This window comes from Echiichthys vipera (assembly GCF_963691815.1).
Source record: "Echiichthys vipera genome assembly, chromosome: 21".
In the NCBI taxonomy this organism is placed as follows: domain Eukaryota; kingdom Metazoa; phylum Chordata; class Actinopteri; order Perciformes; family Trachinidae; genus Echiichthys; species Echiichthys vipera.
This window is the reverse complement of record NC_139846.1, coordinates 432641-451848: the sequence shown is the minus strand read 5'-3', so window position 1 is coordinate 451848 and position 19208 is coordinate 432641.

Below are 19208 nucleotides of genomic sequence, written 5' to 3'. Positions count from 1 at the left end.
ATAAATGATGCAAGACACCACTAAAACGTGACAAAATGATTAAAAACAGACAACACCAAAAAAACATGACAAAACGACAAAAAACAGACGCAAGACTCCACAAAAACTTGATGAAACGACTAAAAACAGACGAAAACCCCACATAAACGTGACAAAACGACTAAAAACGGATGAAAACATTCGAAAAGGTGACAAAAACCACTAAAAACAGATGAATACACCACAAAAACGTGAATAAACGACTAAAAACAGATGAAAACACCACAAAAATATGATAAAACAACTAAAAACAGACGAAACACACCACAAATATATGATAAAACAACTAAAAACAGACGCAAGACTCCACAAAAACGACTAAAAGCAGATGAAAACACCACAAAAACGTGATAAAACAACTTAAAACTGATGAAAACACCGAAAAACGTAATGAAACAACTAAAAACAGACGCAAGACACCACAAAAACGACTAAAAACAGATGAAAACACCACAGAAACGTGATGAAACGCCTCAAAACAGATGAAAACACTAAAAAACATGAGAAAAAAAGAACTAAAAACAGACGAAAACATCACAAAAACGTGATGAAATTACTAAAAACAGACGAAAACACCACAAAAACGTGTTAAACCGACTTAAAACAGACGAAAACACAACAAGAACATGACAAAACAACTAAAAACAGACGCAAAACTCAAGAAAAACATGATGAAATGACTAAAAACAGATGAAAACACCAAAAAAACGTGACAAAAACGACTAAAAACGGATAAAAACACCACTAAAATGTGATGAACCGACTTAAAACAAATGAAAACACCACAAAAACGTGATGAAACAACTAAAAGCAGACGGAAAGCTCAACAAAAACATGACAAAACGACTAAAAACAGACGCAAAACTCCACAAAATCGTGATGAAACGACTAAAAACAGATGAAAACACCACAAAAACTTGATAAAACAACTAAAACACAGACAAAACACACCACAAAAACGTGATGAAACGACTAAAATCAGATGTAAACAACAAAAAAACTGGCAAAACTACTAAAAACAGACCAAGACTCCACAAATACATGACAAAACGGCTAAAAACGGACGCAACACTCCACAAAAACATTATGAAACGACTAAAAACAGATGAAAACACCACAAAAACGTGATGAAACGACTAAAATCAGACAAAAACACCACAAAAACATGAAAAAACTAATAAAAACAGATGAAAACACTTCGAAAAGGTGAAAAAAACGACTAAAAACAGATGAAAACACCACAAAAACGTTAAAAAGCGACTAAAAACAGATGAAAACACCACAAAAATATGATAAAACAACTAAAAACAGAGGAAACACACCACAAAATCGTGATGAAACGACTAAAAACAGACGCAAGACACTACAAAAACAACTAAAAGCAGATGAAAACACCACAGAAACGTGATGAAACGTCTCAAAACAGATGAAAACACTAAAAAACATGACAAAAAAACAACTAAAAACAGACGAAAACATCACAAAAACGTCACAAAAACGTGATGAAATGACTAAAAACAGACGAAAACACCACAAAAACGTGATGAACCGACTTAAAACAGATGAAAACACCACAAAAATGTTACAAAACGACTAAAAACAGACAAAACACCACAAGAACATGACAAAACAACTAAAAGCAAACGCAAAACTCCAGAAAACATGATGAAACGACTAAAAACAGACAAAAACACCACAATTAACGTGACAAAAAAGACTAAAAACGGATGAAAACACCAAAAAAACGTGATAAAACAACTATAAACAGACGAAACACACCACAAAAACGTGATGAAACGACTAAAAACAAATGCAAGACACCACAAAAACGACTTAAAACAGACGAAAACACAACAAAAACGTGATGAAATTACTAAAAACAGACGAAAACACCAAAAAAACGTGATGAACCGAATTAAAACAGATGAAAAGACCACAAAAATGTGACAAAACGACTAAAAACAGACGAAAACACCACAAGAACATGACAAAACAACTAAAAACAGACGCAAAACTCCAGAAAAAAACATGATGAAATGACTAAAAACAGATGAAAACACCACAAAAACGTAATAAAACAACTAAATACAGACGAAACACACCACAAAAATGTGACAAAAAGACTTAAAACAGATGCAAACAGCGCAAAAACGTGATGAAACGCCTAACAACAGATGAAAACACAACAAAAACATGACAAAACAACTAAAAACAGACGAAAACACCACAAAAACGTGATGAAACGACAAAAAACACACGAAAACACCACAAATATGTGATGAAACGACTTAAAAATGACGCAAGACACCACTAAAACGTGACAAAATGATTAAAAACAGACAACACCAAAAAAACAGACGCAAAACTCCACAAAAACATTATGGAACGACTAAAAACGGATGAAAACACCACAAAAACATCACAAAATGACCAAAAAAAGATCAAAATATCACAAAAATATGATAAAACAACTAAAAACAGACAAAAACACCACAAAAACGTGATGAAACGACTAAAGACAGACGCAAGACACCACAAAAACAACTAAAAACTGATTAAAATACCACTAAAACGTGATGAACCGACTTAAAACAAATGAAAACACCACAAAAACGTGATGAAACAACTAAAATCAGATGTAAACACCAAAAAAACCTGACAAAACGACTAAAAACAGACCAAGACTCCAAAAAATAATGACAAAACGACTAAAAACGGATGCAAAACTCCACAAAAACATTATGAAACGACTAAACAGATGAAAACACCACAAAAAAGTGATGAAAGGACTTAAAACAGACGCAAAACACCACAAAAACGTGATAAAACAACTAAAAAAACAGACGAAACACAACACAAAAACGTGATGAAACGACCAAAAACAGACGCAAGACACCACAAAAATGTGACAAAAACACTAAAAACAGATGAAAACAGCTCAAAACGTGATGAAACGACTAAAAACAGATGAAAACACCACAAAAACATGACAAAACAACTAAAAACAGACGAAAACACCACAAAAACGTGATGAAATGACTAAAAACACACGAATACACCACAAATATGTGATGAAACGACTTATAAATGATGCAAGACACCACTAAAACGTGACAAAATGATTAAAAACAGACAACACCAAAAAAACATGACAAAACGACAAAAAACAGACGCAAGACTCCACAAAAACTTGATGAAACGACTAAAAACAGACGAAAACACCACAAAAACGTGACTAAACGACTAAAAACGGATGAAAACAATCGAAAAGGTGACAAAAACGACTAAAAACAGATGAATACACCACAAAAACGTGAAAAAACGACTAAAAACAGATGAAAACACCACAAAAATATGATAAAACAACTAAATACAGACGAAACACACCACAAAAACGTGACAAAAAGACTTAAAACAGATGCAAACAGCGCAAAAACGTGATGAAACGACTAAAAACAAATGCAAGACACCACAAAAACGACTTAAAACAGACGAAAACACCACAAAAACGTGATGAAATTACTAAAAACAGACGAAAACACCACAAAAACGTGATGAACCGAATTAAAACAGATGAAAAGACCACAAAAATGTGACAAAACGACTAAAAACAGACAAAAACACCACAAGAACATGACAAAACAACTAAAAACAGACGCAAAACTCCAGAAAAAAACATGATGAAATGACTAAAAACAGATGAAAACACCACAAAAACGTAATAAAACAACTAAATACAGACGAAACACACCACAAAAATGTGACAAAAAGACTTAAAACAGATGCAAACAGCGCAAAAACGTGATGAAACGCCTAACAACAGATGAAAACACAACAAAAACATGACAAAACAACTAAAAACAGACGAAAACACCACAAAAACGTGATGAAACGACAAAAAACACACGAAAACACCACAAATATGTGATGAAACGACTTAAAAATGACGCAAGACACCACTAAAACGTGACAAAATGATTAAAAACAGACAACACCAAAAAAACATGACAAAACGACAAAAAACAGACGAAACACACCACAAAAACGTGATGAAACAACTAAAATCAGATGTAAACACCAAAAAAACCTGACAAAGCGACTAAAAACAGACCAAGACTCCACAAAAACATTATGAAACGACTAAACAGATGAAAACACCACAAAAAAGTGATGAAACGACCAAAAACAGACGCAAGACACCACAAAAATGTGACAAAAAGACTAAAAACAGATGAAAACAGCTCAAAATGTGATGAAACGACTAAAAACAGATGAAAACACCACAAAAACATGACAAAACAACTAAAAACAGACGAAAACACCACAAAAACGTGATGAAACGACTAAAAACACACGAATACACCACAAATATGTGATGAAACGACTTATAAATGATGCAAGACACCACTAAAACGTGACAAAATGATTAAAAACAGACAACACCAAAAAAACATGACAAAACGACAAAAAACAGACGCAAAACTCCACAAAAACATTATGGAACGACTAAAAACGGATGAAAACACCACAAAAACATGACGAAATGACCAAAAAAAGATCAAAATATCACAAAAATATGATAAAACAACTAAAAACAGACAAAAACACCACAAAAACGTGATGAAACGACTAAAGACAGACGCAAGACACCACAAAAACAACTAAAAACTGATTAAAATACCACTAAAACGTGATGAACCTACTTAAAACAAATGAAAACACCACAAAAACGTGATGAAACAACTAAAATCAGATGTAAACACCAAAAAAACCTGACAAAGCGATTAAAAACAGACCAAGACTCCAAAAAATAATGACCAAACGACTAAAAACGGACGCAAAACTCCACAAAAACATTATGAAACGACTAAACAGATGAAAACACCACAAAAAAGTGATGAAACGACTTAAAACAGACGCAAAACACCACAAAAACGTGATAAAACAACTAAAAAAACAGACGAAACACAACACAAAAACGTGATGAAACGACCAAAAACAGACGCAAGACACCACAAAAATGTGGCAAAAAGACTAAAAACAGATGAAAACAGCTCAAAACGTGATGAAACAACTAAAAACAGATGAAAACACCACAAAAACATGACAAAACAACTAAAAACAGACGAAAACACCACAAAAACGTGATGAAACGACTAAAAACACACGAATACACCACAAATATGTGATGAAACGACTTATAAATGATGCAAGACACCACTAAAACGTGACAAAATGATTAAAAACAGACAACACCACAAAAACATGACAAAACGACTAAAAACAGACGCAAGACTCCACAAAAACTTGATGAAACGACTAAAAACAGACGCAACACTCCACAAAAACATTATGAAACGACTTAAAACAGATGAAAACACCACAAAAACTTGATGAAACGACTAAAAACAGACGAAAACACCACATAAACGTGACAAAACGACTAAAAACGGATGAAAACATTCGAAAAGGTGACAAAAACGACTAAAAACAGATGAATACACCACAAAAACGTGAATAAACGACTAAAAACAGATGAAAACACCACAAAAATATGATAAAACAACCAAAAACAGACGAAACACACCACAAATATATGATAAAACAACTAAAAACAGACGCAAGACACCACAAAAACGACTAAAAGCAGATGAAAACACCACAAAAACGTGATGAAACAACTTAAAACTGATGAGAACACCACAAAAACGTAATGAAACAACTAAAAACAGACGCAAGACACCACAAAAACGACTAAAAACAGATGAAAACACCACAGAAACGTGATGAAACGCCTAAAAACAGATGAAAACACTAAAAAACATGAGAAAAAAAGAACTAAAAACAGACGAAAACATCACAAAAACGTGATGAAATTACTAAAAACAGCAGAAACACCACAAAAACGTGTTAAACCGACTTAAAACAGACGAAAACACAACAAGAACATGACAAAACAACTAAAAACAGACGCAAAACTCAAGAAAAACATGATGAAATGACTAAAAACAGATGAAAACACCACAAAAACGTGACAAAAACGACTAAAAACGGATAGAAACACCACTAAAATGTGATGAACCGACTTAAAACAGATGAAGACACCACAAAAACATGATGAAACAACTAAAAACAGACGGAAAGCTCAACAAAAACATGACAAAACGACTAAAAACAGACGCAAAACTCCACAAAATCGTGATGAAACGACTAAAAACAGATGAAAACACCACAAAAACTTGATAAAACAACTAAAACACAGACAAAACACACCACAAAAACGTGATGAAACGACTAAAATCAGATGTAAACAACAAAAAAAATGGCAAAACTACTAAAAACAGACCAAGACTCCACAAATACATGACAAAACGGCTAAAAACAGACGCAACACTCCACAAAAACATTATGAAACGACTAAAAACAGATGAAAACACCACAAAAACGTGATGAAACGACTAAAATCAGACAAAAACACCACAAAAACATGAAAAAACTAATAAAAACAGATGAAAACACTTCGAAAAGGTGAAAAAAACGACTAAAAACAGATGTAAACACCACAAAAACGTTAAAAAGCGACTAAAAACAGATGAAAACACCACAAAAATATGATAAAACAACTAAAAACAGAGGAAACACACCACAAAATCGTGATGAAACGACTAAAAACAGACGCAAGACACTACAAAAACAACTAAAAGCAGATGAAAACACCACAGAAACGTGATGAAACGTCTCAAAACAGATGAAAACACTAAAAAACATGACAAAAAAACAACGAAAAACAGACGAAAACATCACAAAAACGTCACAAAAACGTGATGAAATGACTAAAAACAGACGAAAACATCACAAAAACGTAATGAACCGACTTAAAACAGATGAAAACACCACAAAAATGTTACAAAACGACTAAAAACAGACAAAACACCACAAGAACATGACAAAACAACTAAAAGCAAACGCAAAACTCCAGAAAACATGATGAAACGACTAAAAACAGATGTAAACACCACAATTAACGTGACAAAAACGACTAAAAACGAATGAAAACACCACAAAAACGTGATAAAACAACTATAAACAGACGAAACACACCACAAAAACGTGATGAAACGACTAAAAACAAATGCAAGACACCACAAAAACGACTTAAAACAGACGAAAACACCACAAAAACGTGATGAAATTACTAAAAACAGACGAAAACACCACAAAAACGTGATGAACCGAATTAAAACAGATGAAAAGACCACAAAAATGTGACAAAACGACTAAAAACAGACGAAAACACCACAAGAACATGACAAAACAACTAAAAACAGACGCAAAACTCCAGAAAAAACATGATGAAATGACTAAAAACAGATGAAAACACCACAAAAACGTAATAAAACAACTAAAAACAGACGAAACACACCACAAAAATGTGACAAAAAGACTTAAAACAGATGCAAACAGCGCAAAAACGTGATGAAACGCCTAACAACAGATGAAAACACAACAAAAACATGACAAAACAACTAAAAACAGACGAAAACACCACAAAAACGTGATGAAACGACAAAAAACACACGAAAACACCACAAATATGTGATGAAACGACTTAAAATGACGCAAGACACCACTAAAACGTGACAAAATGATTAAAAACAGACAACACCAAAAAAACATGACAAAACGACAAAAAACTGACGCAAAACTCCACAAAAACATTATGGAACGACTAAAAACGGATGAAAACACCACAAAAACATGACGAAATGACCAAAAAAAGATCAAAATATCACAAAAATATGATAAAACAACTAAAAACAGACAAAAACACCACAAAAACGTGATGAAACGACTAAAGACAGACGCAAGACACCACAAAAACAACTAAAAACTGATTAAAATACCACTAAAACGTGATGAACCGACTTAAAACAAATGAAAACACCACAAAAACGTGATGAAACAACTAAAATCAGATGTAAACACCAAAAAAACCTGACAAAACGACTAAAAACAGACAAAGACTCCAAAAAATAATGACAAAACGACTAAAAACAGACGCAAAACTCCACAAAAACATTATGAAACGACTAAACAGATGAAAACACCACAAAAAAGTGATGAAACGACTTAAAACAGACGCAAAACACCACAAAAACGTGATAAAACAACTAAAAAAACAGACGAAATACAACACAAAAACGTGATGAAACGACCAAAAACAGACGCAAGACACCACAAAAATGTGACAAAAAGACTAAAAACAGATGAAAACAGCTCAAAACGTGATGAAACGACTAAAAACAGATGAAAACACCACAAAAACATGACAAAACAACTAAAAACAGACGAAAACACCACAAAAACGTGATGAAACGACTAAAAACACACGAATACACCACAAATATGTGATGAAACGACTTATAAATGATGCAAGACACCACTAAAACGTGACAAAATGATTAAAAACAGACAACACCACAAAAACATGACAAAACGACTAAAAACAGACGCAAGACTCCACAAAAACTTGATGAAACGACTAAAAACAGACGCAACACTCCACAAAAACATTATGAAACGACTTAAAACAGATGAAAACACCACAAAAACTTGATGAAACGACTAAAAACAGACGAAAACACCACAAAAATATATTACAACAACTAAAAACAGACGAAACACACCACGAAAACATGATGAAACGACTAAAAACAGACGCAAGACACCACAAAAACGACTAAAAGCAGATGAAAACACCAAAAAAATGTGATGAAATTACTAAAAACAGACGAAAACGCCACAAAAACGTGTTAAACCGACTTAAAACAGACGAAAACACCACAAGAACATGACAAAACAACTAAAAACAGACGCAAAACTCAAGAAAAACATGATGAAATGACCAAAAACAGACGCAATACACCACCAAAATGTGACAAAACGACTAAAAACGGATGAAAACACCACAAAAACATGACAAAACGACAAAAAAAAGATCAAAACACCACAAAAATATGATTAAACAACTAAAAACAGACGAAAACACCACAAAAACGTGATGAAACGACTAAAAACAGACGCAAGACACCACAAAAACAACTAAAAACTGATTAAAATACTACTAAAATGTGATGAACCGACTTAAAACAAATGAAAACACCACAAAAACGTGATGTAACAACTAAAAACAGACGGAAAGCTCAAGAAAAACGTGACAAAACAACTAAAAACAGACGCAAAACTCCACAAAAACATTATGAAACGACTAAAAACAGATGAAAACACCACAAAAACGTGATGAAACGACTAAAAACAGACGAAAACACCACAAAAACATGAAAAAACTAATAAAAACGGATGAAAACACCTCGAAAAGGTGAAAAAAACGACTAAAAACAGATGAAAACACCACAAAAACGTTAAAAAACAACTAAAAACAGATGAAAACACCACAAAAATATGATGAAACAACTAAAAACAGAGGAAACACACCACAAAAACGTGATGAAATGACTCAAAACAGATGAAAACACTAAAAAACATGACAAAAAAACAACGAAAAACAGACGAAAACATCACAAAAACGTCACAAAAACGTGATGAAATGACTAAAAACAGACAAAAACACCACAAAAACGTGATGAACCGACTTAAAACAGATGAAAACACCACAAAAATGTTACAAAACGACTAAAATCAGACAAAACACCACAAAAATGTTACAAAACGACTAAAAACAGACAAAACACCACAAGAACATGACAAAACAACTAAAAACAGACGCAAAACTCAAGAAAACATGATGAAACGACTAAAAACAGATGAAAACACCACAATTAACGTGACAAAAAAGACTAAAAACGGATGAAAACACCAAAAAAACGTGATAAAACAACTATAAACAGACGAAACACACCACAAAAACGTGATGAAACGACTAAAAACCAACGCAAGACACCACAAAAACGACTAAAAACAGATGAAAACACCACAAAAACGTGATGAAATTACTAAAAACAGACGAAAACACCACAAAAACGTGATGAACCGAATTAAAACAGATGAAAAGACCACAAAAATGTGACAAAACGACTAAAAACAGACAAAAACACCACAAGAACATGACAAAACAACTAAAAACAGACGCAAAACTCCAGAAAAAACATGATGTAATGACTAAAAACAGATGAAAACACCACAAAAACGTAATAAAACAACTAAAAACAGACGAAACACACCACAAAAATGTGATGAAACGACAAAAAACACACGAAAACACCACAAATATGTAATGAAACAACTTAAAAATGACGCAAGACACCACTAAAACGTGACAAAATGATTAAAAACAGACAACACCAAAAAAACATGACAAAACGACAAAAAACAGACGCAAAACTCCACAAAAACATTATGGAACGACTAAAAACGGATGAAAACACCACAAAAACATGACGAAATGACCAAAAAAAGATCAAAATATCACAAAAATATGATAAAACAACTAAAAACAGACAAAAACACCACAAAAACGTGATGAAACGACTAAAGACGGACGCAAGACACCACAAAAACAACTAAAAACTGATTAAAATACCACTAAAACGTGATGAACCGACTTAAAACAAATGAAAACACCACAAAAACGTGATGAAACAACTAAAATCAGATGTAAACACCAAAAAAACCTGACAAAACGACTAAAAACAGACCAAGACTCCAAAAAATAATGACAAAACGACTAAAAATGGACGCAAAACTCCACAAAAACATTATGAAACGACTTAAAACAGATGAAAACACCACAAAAAAGTGATGAAACGACTTAAAACAGACGCAAAACACCACAAAAACGTGATAAAACAACTAAAAAAACAGACGAAACACAACACAAAAACGTGATGAAACGACCCTAAAACAGACGCAAGACACCACAAAAATGTGACAAAAAGACTAAAAACAGATGAAAACAGCTCAAAACGTGATGAAACGACTGAAAACAGATGAAAACACCACAAAAACATGACAAAACAACTAAAAACAGACGAAAACACCACAAAAACGTGATGAAGCGACTAAAAACACACGAATACACCACAAATATGTGATGAAACGACTTATAAATGATGCAAAACACCACTAAAACGTGACAAAATGATTAAAAACAGACAACACCACAAAAACATGACAAAACGACTAAAAACAGACGCAAGACTCCACAAAAACTTGATGAAACGACTAAAAACAGACGAAAACACCACAAAAACGTGACTAAACGACTAAAAACGGATGAAAACAATCGAAAAGGTGACAAAAACGACTAAAAACAGATGAATACACCACAAAAACGTGAAAAAACAACTAAAAACAGAAGAAAACACCACAAAAACATGACAAAACAACTAAAAACAGACGAAAACACCACAAAAACGGGATGAAACGACAAAAAACACACGAAAACACCACAAATATGTGATGAAACAACTTAAAAATGACGCAAGACACCACTAAAACCTGATAAAATGATTAAAAACAGACAACACCAAAAAAACATGACAAAACGACAAAAAACAGACGCAAAACTCCACAAAAACATTATGGAACGACTAAAAACGTATAAAAACACCACAAAAACATGACGAAATGACCAAAAAAAGATCAAAATATCACAAAAATATGATAAAACGACTAAAGACAGACGCAAGACAGAAAACACTAGAAAACACTAAAAAACATGAGAAAAACACTAAACTAAAAAACATGAGAAAAAAAGAACTAAAAACAGACGAAAACATCACAAAAACGTGATGAAATTAATAAAAACAGACGAAAACACCACAAAAACGTGTTAAACCGACTTAAAACAGACGAAAACATAACAAGAACATGACAAAACAACTAAAAACAGACGCAAAACTCAAGAAAAACATGATGAAATGACTAAAAACAGATGAAAACACCACAAAAACGTGACAAAAACGACTAAAAACGGATAAAAACACCACAAAAACGTGATGAAACGACCAAAAACAGACGCAGGACACCACCAAAATGTGACAAAACGACTAAAAACGGATGAAAACACCACAAAAACATGACAAAACGACAAAAAAAGATCAAAACACCACAAAAATGTGATTAAACAACTAAAAACAGACGAAAACACCACAAAAACGTGATGAAACAACTAAAAACAGACGGAAAGCACAACAAAAACATGACAAAACGACTAAAAACAGACGCAAAACTCCACAAAATCGAGATGAAACGACTAAAAACAGATGAAAACACCACAAAAACTTGATAAAACAACTAAAACACAGACGAAACACACCACAAAAACGTGATGAAACGACTAAAATCAGATGTAAACACCACTAAAACGTGACAAAATGATTAAAAACAGACAACACCACAAAAACATGACAAAACGACAAAAAAAGATCAAAACACCACAAAAATGTGATTAAACAACTAAAAACAGACGAAAACACCACAAAAACGTGATGAAACAACTAAAAACAGACGGAAAGCACAACAAAAACATGACAAAACGACTAAAAACAGACGCAAAACTCCACAAAATCGAGATGAAACGACTAAAAACAGATGAAAACACCACAAAAACTTGATAAAACAACTAAAACACAGACGAAACACACCACAAAAACGTGATGAAACGACTAAAATCAGATGTAAACACCACTAAAACGTGACAAAATGATTAAAAACAGACAACACCACAAAAACATGACAAAACGACTAAAAACAGACGCAAGACTCCACAAAAACTTGATGAAACGACTAAAAACAGACGAAAACACCACAAAAACGTGACTAAACGACTAAAAACGGATGAAAACAATCGAAAAGGTGACAAAAACGACTAAAAACAGATGAATACACCACAAAAACGTGAAAAAACAACTAAAAACAGAAGAAAACACCACAAAAACATGACAAAACAACTAAAAACAGACGAAAACACCACAAAAACGGGATGAAACGACAAAAAACACACGAAAACACCACAAATATGTGATGAAACAACTTAAAAATGACGCAAGACACCACTAAAACCTGATAAAATGATTAAAAACAGACAACACCAAAAAAACATGACAAAACGACAAAAAACAGACGCAAAACTCCACAAAAACATTATGGAACGACTAAAAACGTATAAAAACACCACAAAAACATGACGAAATGACCAAAAAAAGATCAAAATATCACAAAAATATGATAAAACGACTAAAGACAGACGCAAGACAGAAAACACTAGAAAACACTAAAAAACATGAGAAAAACACTAAACTAAAAAACATGAGAAAAAAAGAACTAAAAACAGACGAAAACATCACAAAAACGTGATGAAATTACTAAAAACAGACGAAAACACCACAAAAACGTGTTAAACCGACTTAAAACAGACGAAAACATAACAAGAACATGACAAAACAACTAAAAACAGACGCAAAACTCAAGAAAAACATGATGAAATGACTAAAAACAGATGAAAACACCACAAAAACGTGACAAAAACGACTAAAAACGGATAAAAACACCACAAAAACGTGATGAAACGACCAAAAACAGACGCAGGACACCACCAAAATGTGACAAAACGACTAAAAACGGATGAAAACACCACAAAAACATGACAAAACGACAAAAAAAGATCAAAACACCACAAAAATGTGATTAAACAACTAAAAACAGACGAAAACACCACAAAAACGTGATGAAACAACTAAAAACAGACGGAAAGCACAACAAAAACATGACAAAACGACTAAAAACAGACGCAAAACTCCACAAAATCGAGATGAAACGACTAAAAACAGATGAAAACACCACAAAAACTTGATAAAACAACTAAAACACAGACGAAACACACCACAAAAACGTGATGAAACGACTAAAATCAGATGTAAACAACAAAAAAACTGGCAAAACTACTAAAAACAGACCAAGACTCCACAAATACATGACAAAAGGACTAAAAACAGACGCAACACTCCACAAAAACATTATGAAACGACTTAAAACAGATGAAAACACCACAAAAACTTGATGAAACGACTAAAAACAGACGAAAACCCCACATAAACGTGACAAAACGACTAAAAACGGATGAAAACATTCGAAAAGGTGACAAAAACCACTAAAAACAGATGAATACACCACAAAAACGTGAATAAACGACTAAAAACAGATGAAAACACCACAAAAATATGATAAAACAACTAAAAACAGACGAAACACACCACAAATATATGATAAAACAACTAAAAACAGACGCAAGACACCACAAAAACGACTAAAAGCAGATGAAAACACCACAAAAACGTGATAAAACAACTTAAAACTGATGAAAACACCGAAAAACGTAATGAAACAACTAAAAACAGACGCAAGACACCACAAAAACGACTAAAAACAGATGAAAACACCACAGAAACGTGATGAAACGCCTCAAAACAGATGAAAACACTAAAAAACATGAGAAAAAAAGAACTAAAAACAGACGAAAACATCACAAAAACGTGATGAAATTACTAAAAACAGACGAAAACACCACAAAAACGTGTTAAACCGACTTAAAACAGACGAAAACACAACAAGAACATGACAAAACAACTAAAAACAGACGCAAAACTCAAGAAAAACATGATGAAATGACTAAAAACAGATGAAAACACCAAAAAAACGTGACAAAAACGACTAAAAACGGATAAAAACACCACTAAAATGTGATGAACCGACTTAAAACAAATGAAAACACCACAAAAACGTGATGAAACAACTAAAAGCAGACGGAAAGCTAAACAAAAACATGACAAAACGACTAAAAACAGACGCAAAACTCCACAAAATCGTGATGAAACGACTAAAAACAGATGAAAACACCACAAAAACTTGATAAAACAACTAAAACACAGACAAAACACACCACAAAAACGTGATGAAACGACTAAAATCAGATGTAAACAACAAAAAAACTGGCAAAACTACTAAAAACAGACCAAGACTCCACAAATACATGACAAAACGGCTAAAAACGGACGCAACACTCCACAAAAACATTATGAAACGACTAAAAACAGATGAAAACACCACAAAAACGTGATGAAACGACTAAAAACAGACGAAAACACCACAAAAACATGAAAAAACTAATAAAAACGGATGAAAACACCTCGAAAAGGTGAAAAAAACGACTAAAAACAGATGAAAACACCACAAAAACGTTAAAAAACAACTAAAAACAGATGAAAACACCACAAAAATATGATGAAACAACTAAAAACAGAGGAAACACACCACAAAAACGTGATGAAATGACTCAAAACAGATGAAAACACTAAAAAACATGACAAAAAAACAACGAAAAACAGACGAAAACATCACAAAAACGTCACAAAAACGTGATGAAATGACTAAAAACAGACAAAAACACCACAAAAACGTGATGAACCGACTTAAAACAGATGAAAACACCACAAAAATGTTACAAAACGACTAAAATCAGACAAAACACCACAAAAATGTTACAAAACGACTAAAAACAGACAAAACACCACAAGAACATGACAAAACAACTAAAAACAGACGCAAAACTCAAGAAAACATGATGAAACGACTAAAAACAGATGAAAACACCACAATTAACGTGACAAAAAAGACTAAAAACGGATGAAAACACCAAAAAAACGTGATAAAACAACTATAAACAGACGAAACACACCACAAAAACGTGATGAAACGACTAAAAACCAACGCAAGACACCACAAAAACGACTAAAAACAGATGAAAACACCACAAAAACGTGATGAAATTACTAAAAACAGACGAAAACACCACAAAAACGTGATGAACCGAATTAAAACAGATGAAAAGACCACAAAAATGTGACAAAACGACTAAAAACAGACAAAAACACCACAAGAACATGACAAAACAACTAAAAACAGACGCAAAACTCCAGAAAAAACATGATGTAATGACTAAAAACAGATGAAAACACCACAAAAACGTAATAAAACAACTAAAAACAGACGAAACACACCACAAAAATGTGATGAAACGACAAAAAACACACGAAAACACCACAAATATGTAATGAAACAACTTAAAAATGACGCAAGACACCACTAAAACGTGACAAAATGATTAAAAACAGACAACACCAAAAAAACATGACAAAACGACAAAAAACAGACGCAAAACTCCACAAAAACATTATGGAACGACTAAAAACGGATGAAAACACCACAAAAACATGACGAAATGACCAAAAAAAGATCAAAATATCACAAAAATATGATAAAACAACTAAAAACAGACAAAAACACCACAAAAACGTGATGAAACGACTAAAGACGGACGCAAGACACCACAAAAACAACTAAAAACTGATTAAAATACCACTAAAACGTGATGAACCGACTTAAAACAAATGAAAACACCACAAAAACGTGATGAAACAACTAAAATCAGATGTAAACACCAAAAAAACCTGACAAAACGACTAAAAACAGACCAAGACTCCAAAAAATAATGACAAAACGACTAAAAATGGACGCAAAACTCCACAAAAACATTATGAAACGACTTAAAACAGATGAAAACACCACAAAAAAGTGATGAAACGACTTAAAACAGACGCAAAACACCACAAAAACGTGATAAAACAACTAAAAAAACAGACGAAACACAACACAAAAACGTGATGAAACGACCCTAAAACAGACGCAAGACACCACAAAAATGTGACAAAAAGACTAAAAACAGATGAAAACAGCTCAAAACGTGATGAAACGACTGAAAACAGATGAAAACACCACAAAAACATGACAAAACAACTAAAAACAGACGAAAACACCACAAAAACGTGATGAAGCGACTAAAAACACACGAATACACCACAAATATGTGATGAAACGACTTATAAATGATGCAAAACACCACTAAAACGTGACAAAATGATTAAAAACAGACAACACCACAAAAACATGACAAAACGACTAAAAACAGACGCAAGACTCCACAAAAACTTGATGAAACGACTAAAAACAGACGAAAACACCACAAAAACGTGACTAAACGACTAAAAACGGATGAAAACAATCGAAAAGGTGACAAAAACGACTAAAAACAGATGAATACACCACAAAAACGTGAAAAAACAACTAAAAACAGAAGAAAACACCACAAAAACATGACAAAACAACTAAAAACAGACGAAAACACCACAAAAACGGGATGAAACGACAAAAAACACACGAAAACACCACAAATATGTGATGAAACAACTTAAAAATGACGCAAGACACCACTAAAACCTGATAAAATGATTAAAAACAGACAACACCAAAAAAACATGACAAAACGACAAAAAACAGACGCAAAACTCCACAAAAACATTATGGAACGACTAAAAACGTATAAAAACACCACAAAAACATGACGAAATGACCAAAAAAAGATCAAAATATCACAAAAATATGATAAAACGACTAAAGACAGACGCAAGACAGAAAACACTAGAAAACACTAAAAAACATGAGAAAAACACTAAACTAAAAAACATGAGAAAAAAAGAACTAAAAACAGACGAAAACATCACAAAAACGTGATGAAATTAATAAAAACAGACGAAAACACCACAAAAACGTGTTAAACCGACTTAAAACAGACGAAAACATAACAAGAACATGACAAAACAACTAAAAACAGACGCAAAACTCAAGAAAAACATGATGAAATGACTAAAAACAGATGAAAACACCACAAAAACGTGACAAAAACGACTAAAAACGGATAAAAACACCACAAAAACGTGATGAAACGACCAAAAACAGACGCAGGACACCACCAAAATGTGACAAAACGACTAAAAACGGATGAAAACACCACAAAAACATGACAAAACGACAAAAAAAGATCAAAACACCACAAAAATGTGATTAAACAACTAAAAACAGACGAAAACACCACAAAAACGTGATGAAACAACTAAAAACAGACGGAAAGCACAACAAAAACATGACAAAACGACTAAAAACAGACGCAAAACTCCACAAAATCGAGATGAAACGACTAAAAACAGATGAAAACACCACAAAAACTTGATAAAACAACTAAAACACAGACGAAACACACCACAAAAACGTGATGAAACGACTAAAATCAGATGTAAACACCACTAAAACGTGACAAAATGATTAAAAACAGACAACACCACAAAAACATGACAAAACGACAAAAAAAGATCAAAACACCACAAAAATGTGATTAAACAACTAAAAACAGACGAAAACACCACAAAAACGTGATGAAACAACTAAAAACAGACGGAAAGCACAACAAAAACATGACAAAACGACTAAAAACAGACGCAAAACTCCACAAAATCGAGATGAAACGACTAAAAACAGATGAAAACACCACAAAAACTTGATAAAACAACTAAAACACAGACGAAACACACCACAAAAACGTGATGAAACGACTAAAATCAGATGTAAACACCACTAAAACGTGACAAAATGATTAAAAACAGACAACACCACAAAAACATGACAAAACGACTAAAAACAGACGCAAGACTCCACAAAAACTTGATGAAACGACTAAAAACAGACGAAAACACCACAAAAACGTGACTAAACGACTAAAAACGGATGAAAACAATCGAAAAGGTGACAAAAACGACTAAAAACAGATGAATACACCACAAAAACGTGAAAAAACAACTAAAAACAGAAGAAAACACCACAAAAACATGACAAAACAACTAAAAACAGACGAAAACACCACAAAAACGGGATGAAACGACAAAAAACACACGAAAACACCACAAATATGTGATGAAACAACTTAAAAATGACGCAAGACACCACTAAAACCTGATAAAATGATTAAAAACAGACAACACCAAAAAAACATGACAAAACGACAAAAAACAGACGCAAAACTCCACAAAAACATTATGGAACGACTAAAAACGTATAAAAACACCACAAAAACATGACGAAATGACCAAAAAAAGATCAAAATATCACAAAAATATGATAAAACGACTAAAGACAGACGCAAGACAGAAAACACTAGAAAACACTAAAAAACATGAGAAAAACACTAAACTAAAAAACATGAG